The 6,000-nt window shown below is 40.3% G+C and overlaps 1 long non-coding RNA gene across 1 annotated transcript in view; it reads left to right on the plus strand.

Moving 5' to 3' along the window:
- The window catches only part of LOC115088851, a 106,437-nt gene extending 102,130 nt beyond the window's left edge, over positions 1–4,307 (plus strand). Inside the window, exon 3 of the long non-coding RNA XR_003855933.1 lies at positions 4,185–4,307. This is a non-coding gene — a long non-coding RNA (uncharacterized LOC115088851). The remainder of the gene's footprint in view (positions 1–4,184) is intronic.
- Positions 4,308–6,000: the final 1,693 nt, after the last annotated feature.

Raw genomic sequence — 6,000 nt, forward strand, 5'->3', positions numbered from 1 at the left:
CTATGCAGCTGAACCAAACTTTGCAGGCCTGAGCAATGCAAGATGGAAGTCAAGCCACCTGATAGCCTCTGCATTTTTTATGTGAATGAATGTGAGAACTACACTGAGGAGATGAAGCTGCTTTTCTTTTATTGCGCAGTCTGTCTTCACCTCACAGTACGCATGTGCATGCTACTTCCATGCATATATTATGATTTTATGAGTGTAATCACTGTATAACTCTTTGGAAATTACCCCTTTGAATTCTAATATATTATCTTGTTCTTAGTAGTCTACCTAGTATTAATTTTTTTGTTATATCTAGTTTATTTATTTTATTTATTTAAAATCTTTTCTATACCGTCGCTAAGTTAAATACCATCGCAACGGTTTACATGTTGGCACTTAAATTAAGGTGAGTGAGTGCGTACTATGTACATTCTAACAGGTGCCGCAAAAGGTTCGGTTACAATATATCAAAAGAACTAGTAGTCAATTGAAAAGTGAAGTAGGTCATGCCCAGGTGTGCCTTTACGGTACTAATCACTGGTAAAATTCTTATTCTCTGTATTTTACAACTATGTTTGTGGTGATTATAGCGTTGCACAATCTGAGAGTAGTGCAGTGTGTAGATGCTCTTCTGCCTATTCCCGTATTTTTTTCTATTCTCCGGTCTCTTTATAGTATGCTTGTTTAAAAAGCCATGTTTTTAAACTTTTCTTAAAGGTTTTGAGATCACTTTGTAATCTGATCTCTACCGGCATTGCTTCCAGAGGGTGGAGCCTGCTAAGGATAGAGCCCTCTCTCTCACCTGTGTTAGTTTTGCTGTCTTTACTGAAGGAATGGTTAAGAGTGCTTTATTCGCTGAACGAAGATTTCTCTGTGGGACGTGTACTCTTAGTGCTGTGTTTAACCAGTCATCTTTTTTATCATGTATTAGTTTATATATGGTACATAAGGCTTTGTATTTTATTCTTTGTTCAATGGGCAACCAATGTAATTCCGCTAGGGTTTCAGTTATATGGTCTCTCCTTCTTTTTCTGGTTAGTATTCTCGCTGCTGTGTTTTGAAGTATTTGTAGGGGTCTTAGAGTTGTACTTGGGAGTCCTAGTAAAAGTGCATTACAGTAGTTCGTGCTTGAGAATACTAGAGCCTGAAGTACTGTTCTGAAATTAGTTGGTGTTAGTAGTGGTTTTAATTTTCTGAGGATCATGAGTTTTGCATAGCCTTCTTTTACTTTTAGCGATATGTGGTGTTTTAGATTTATTTCTGGGTCCATTATTATTCCAAGGTTCCGTACTTTTTCGGCTAGTTCAATCTAGTTAAAGGCAGAATTTAATGTGTTTTCTGTACAAGACTTTATTGCATGGCTTATATTAGAAAAATAAAATAAATAACAAATGTAAAAACGTTTTTGCCAGAAACATAGGTAAGCCATTACAGAGCTGTGATGGCAAAGCTGTAGCAAAGGTGTCCAAACTGCTACTTGCCAATTCTTCTAGCATACTAAAATCTGAATTCTCAACTGAAAATGAAAGGTGTGCCCCTGCTGTTTGTACTTGCTGATCTCTGTCTTCCTGTGATATATTGATTGTCATCTTATAGGAGGGATAAGTTGAAGGTCCTGGGGGGGTGGGGGGGGGGGGGGGGGCGTTGGGGAAGGTGGCCAGAAAAGGACCTTTCCTAGCCCGCAGGGGCTTTATTGTTCACAAAGGAGAAAGGAGAGGTCCCAGGGAGGTAGAACTACTTGTCTGGCAGTGGAGGAAGGAGTTTAAGATAGGTTGCTGGTGCATTTTGACCCTCTTTTGGTACCTTGAGGTGTCTGATATGCCTCAAACTCTGGACCTTGAATATCAAGATCCCCAAAATGCAGCAAAACTTGAACAAAATGCTTTTCTCAAAACACTTCTCTTCTCCAGGCAAATGCCGAAGCACCTCCACTTCAGCTGGGCATAGGGCAAGCATCACACCCAGGCTCTCTTTCCCTTTGGCAGGGGGTTTACCTCCTAAAACTGGGATCAAGTCCAAAGATTTCCCTTCCAAAAAGTCAACTTCTTCCACAAAAACGTCTTTCCATTTTATTTTGCAGGCCAGGTGGGCCTAGCAAGGGACCACTGTCAAAACACACCTTCCAACTTCTACTACTCATCTCCAACACCCTCTGCTTTTTGCACATGTTCAGTCCCAATATATAGAGCCAAGAAGACCAATCACAGCCTTGGAAGGAGACATCCATGAATGGTTTAAAAAAAATCTGCAAGTCCCTAGTGTTGTTCAAAAGGGAAAACCACATTGGTAAGGGATCGGAATGTCCCTTGTACATAGAAAAGACATTTCCAGCTCTATGGAGCTTTACAAGATAGACAAAACAAACACATATAACAAACAAGAGTCTGTGGGAAGTGTGCTTATTGAAAAGAAGTGTTTAGGATTTAAAAGCAGCCTCAAAAAGGTGAGTTTTTAGAGCAGACTTGAATATGGCCAGAGAAGGGAGCATGTAGCATCAAATAAGGAAGTCTATTCCTGTGTCTGTCTCTCCTGCTCCCACAGCTCCACAATCCGTCCTCCTTTCCCTCACAGTTCCTCTCAAGACCCTCACAGTAGTATTCTCTGTCTCAGTCAGTATCCCCTTTTACAACCAATCTTCCCATCTCCCAGCCAGCATTCCCTCTTCCAGCTTCTCCTCTTCTCTACCAGCACCTCTCTCACCTCGCTTATAGCTCCTTTTCCCCTCTCTGTCTCTCTAGTAGCAGCACTCCCTATCTCCACTGGCATCTCAAGGCAGACCAAAGACAGGAAGCCTGCTGTCCTACGCTGCTGCTGCTCTCTGGTCCCCCGGCAGTCCAGTGATGGGAGCAGCAGCAGAGGAGACTCCTGTCTGCCCTCTCCTGTGGCCCTGCAGCAACAGAGCTCTTAGTTCCCCAGTAGGAGTGCGGGAAAAAATATTGGGGTGCACAAGCAACCACAGAGCTGGCGCCTAAGGTGGAGGCTGGCATGGGGAGATGCTGAAGGAGGAAATGGAGTGCATGTAAAATTTAACGCTTTGAATCCTTCAGGTTTAAATCTAACTATTGACTTGATCCCATTTCTTTAGTAGCTTTAGACTTGATTAATTGATTTGGATTACATATACAGTAAATGCTGTAACACAGGAGCACAGAATGTGATGGCAGATAAAGAAGACAACCTCACCCCAAGGCCCATCTGGATTGCACATTTTCCTTTCATGTTGTAATGCCATGGGCCATGCATGATTCTCTCACCACCCATCCCATTGTTTGCTTTTCTTTTATAGATTGTTTTTGTGGGGTATGGTTCTTGTTTCTTGCAGCTTTACCCAATTAGAATAAATTGTCTCTGTCCTCAATTTGACCTCCATCTAGTCTCCCACCTTGAGATTTGTGGTAGCTGAGATGTCTACAGAAGCCTCTTTGCTTACAGACAAGTCATCTCGGTCTTTCGGTTAAAGAAATGTCATTTTTTATGTCATTGCTGAACATCATTTTCTTCTGCTTATATAGGGAGAGGGGTTGCTGATTGAAAAGTATTTCCCTTTTCTGATTTGTTTCTATTGAGTTGTCTAGAATTACAGAGAACTGTATTAAATTAAGTTGAAATAGTAATCACTTTGAGTTTCAATTTAGGATGGCAAACTTGCTTACATTTTATATACCCCTTTACTGGTTTAAAGTGGTGAACCACAGTAGAAAACACAATACAAACATTTGATAAATTAAAAAAAAAAATGAACATACAAAAACAACTACAAAATAATATATCCATAGTCAACTTAATCATAATTTGTATTATGAAAAAAACTTGGATTTTTCTCATCTATTCTGGGATGTGGGTGGTTGACTTGAGATTGATTGAAATAGTTATTTTATGGAAGGTTAGTGATTTTGTTTCACCTAATTTTTTAAGTCGACTGTGGATATATTCTATAGTTTTTGTATGTTAATTTTTATGTTTTTATTTAATTTATTTTTTATCATGTGTTCTACTGTTCACCCTTTTGAATGGTCAAATAACCCAGGAAAGTTGTTCATAAATTTAAAAAGCATAAATATGAACGTCTCATAATTCTAGGTGTTTTCTGGCCCATTACAGGATCTAAGCTCAAAAAAGAGTCCCATCACTGCTGTAAAAGAACTAATTCAGGTTGACTGAGGAGAGATTTAAAATGCCCTTTCTATGGTCTACAGGTCCTGCGGGTCATAAGAGGGCACCAAGCCGCTGTGGTCATTTGGGCTCAATAGCTGCTCTGAAGTATGCAGTGGTTGGACTATATTTGCTGGTGTTTCTCATTCTTGTTGGAGTTTTCATCCTTGCAGGTAAAGAAATAAGTAAATTATATTTTTATTCACATTGATTGACGAGAATGCATTGTTTGTGAAAGTTGAGCAAGTCCACTGTTTTTTTTTCCACAGAACAGGTATAGCAGGAACAAAAGGAGACAGGTTAAAGAAACAAAATACTCACAGTGCCCTGCTGGAAGAAATTTCTATATACTAATGACAATCAGGGTTTACTCAGTCTCTCCTGTTCATGTATTTTCTTCTAGGGGATGCCTGATTAGGCTAGCAGTATTATCCGTATATTTTACATACTGTAAAAATGCATGTCCATTAAAGCTTTAGGGCTTGCAATGTATTCCCTTGGTACTCTAATAGTACTGGATGCCTGCAGTGCATTCGTTTTTAGCTCTTAGAACACTAGATTCATGATTGCCAATAATTCTATTATCATAGGGCCCCACTTTGAATATATTTGATTCTGGGTACCATATTTACAAAACATTCACCAGGTAGATTTAGTTCAAAGGGGAGCCACAATATCAGTTTATTTGTAAACCATGCATACAGAGACCGAAGGAGTTAGAGATACTCTCCAGAAGACAGAAAGGAAAAGTGAGATGTAATACAAACATTCTGATATCTAACAAGCTATAATAAATTACCAGAAAGTAGGGGTGGTAGCATGATAAAGTTTTGATAAAGTTTTGTTTTTGTTTTATTTTTGTTCTAGGGGTCGGCCATTTCAGGCCCACCCTGGATCGTTATTTTTTTTTTGTTCCAATTTTATCTTTAAAAAAAACAAGAAAAAAACAGACCCCCCCCCAACCCTACCCATTTATTAAAAGATGGAACCCCCCCCACGACTCATTCAAAATGCATGGTCTAGCGGAAGGTCCAGGAGTTGACCTCCTAGGCCGGCGGCTGCCATTAGTTAAAATTGCACCAGCTGCCCTTTTGCCCTTACCATGTGACAGGTGCTAATGGTGCCTTTGGGCAGCCCTTGTCACATGGTAGGGGCAATAGACAGCCTGCACTGGTAACCCGTCACATGGTAAGGACAACTGGTGCCATTTTGACTAATGGCAGCCAATGGCTGGGAGCCAACGGCTGGTAGAAGTGGCTCCCAGGCCGATGGCTAGATCACCATGAATTTTGGGTGAGACCTGAAGGGGGTCAGAAGTGTGGGCAGGAGGGGGGGGGGGTCCACATGTGGGGGTGCTCCATCTTTAATATATGGGAAGGACTGGGGAGGGGGGTTCTGGAGTTATTTATTTTTTAAACATACTTTTTAACCTCCCCCCCCAAAAAAAGATAGGAAAAACCACACAAAATTTTGTCAGTTTTCCAATCATTTTTTTTAATTCCCGAAATGCAAAGAAATAGGAAATATCCTATAGGTATTTCTTATTTCGTTGCAAACGAATTCCCACCCCTACCTGAAAGTAGAATTTTCAATAGAATAAAAATCTCAAATATCAGGAGAGTTCATCATATGATGCTGATGAGAAGAAGGTTCAAAAGGAACATCAGAAAATATAGTGGCAATGAGAATGGTGGTGGACATCTGGAATAGATTTCCAGTGGTAGCAGCTGGAGCCATAAGAGTGGCAGAATCCAATCATACTTGGGGCAGACACAAAGGGACTTTAGTAACAGAGGGAGGAAGAAGACCACAGATAAAGTAAGACTTCTGACAGCACAATAGGCAGGTATAAATGGGCAG

The sequence above is a fragment of the Rhinatrema bivittatum genome, chromosome 3 (genome assembly GCF_901001135.1).
Source record: "Rhinatrema bivittatum chromosome 3, aRhiBiv1.1, whole genome shotgun sequence".
In the NCBI taxonomy this organism is placed as follows: domain Eukaryota; kingdom Metazoa; phylum Chordata; class Amphibia; order Gymnophiona; family Rhinatrematidae; genus Rhinatrema; species Rhinatrema bivittatum.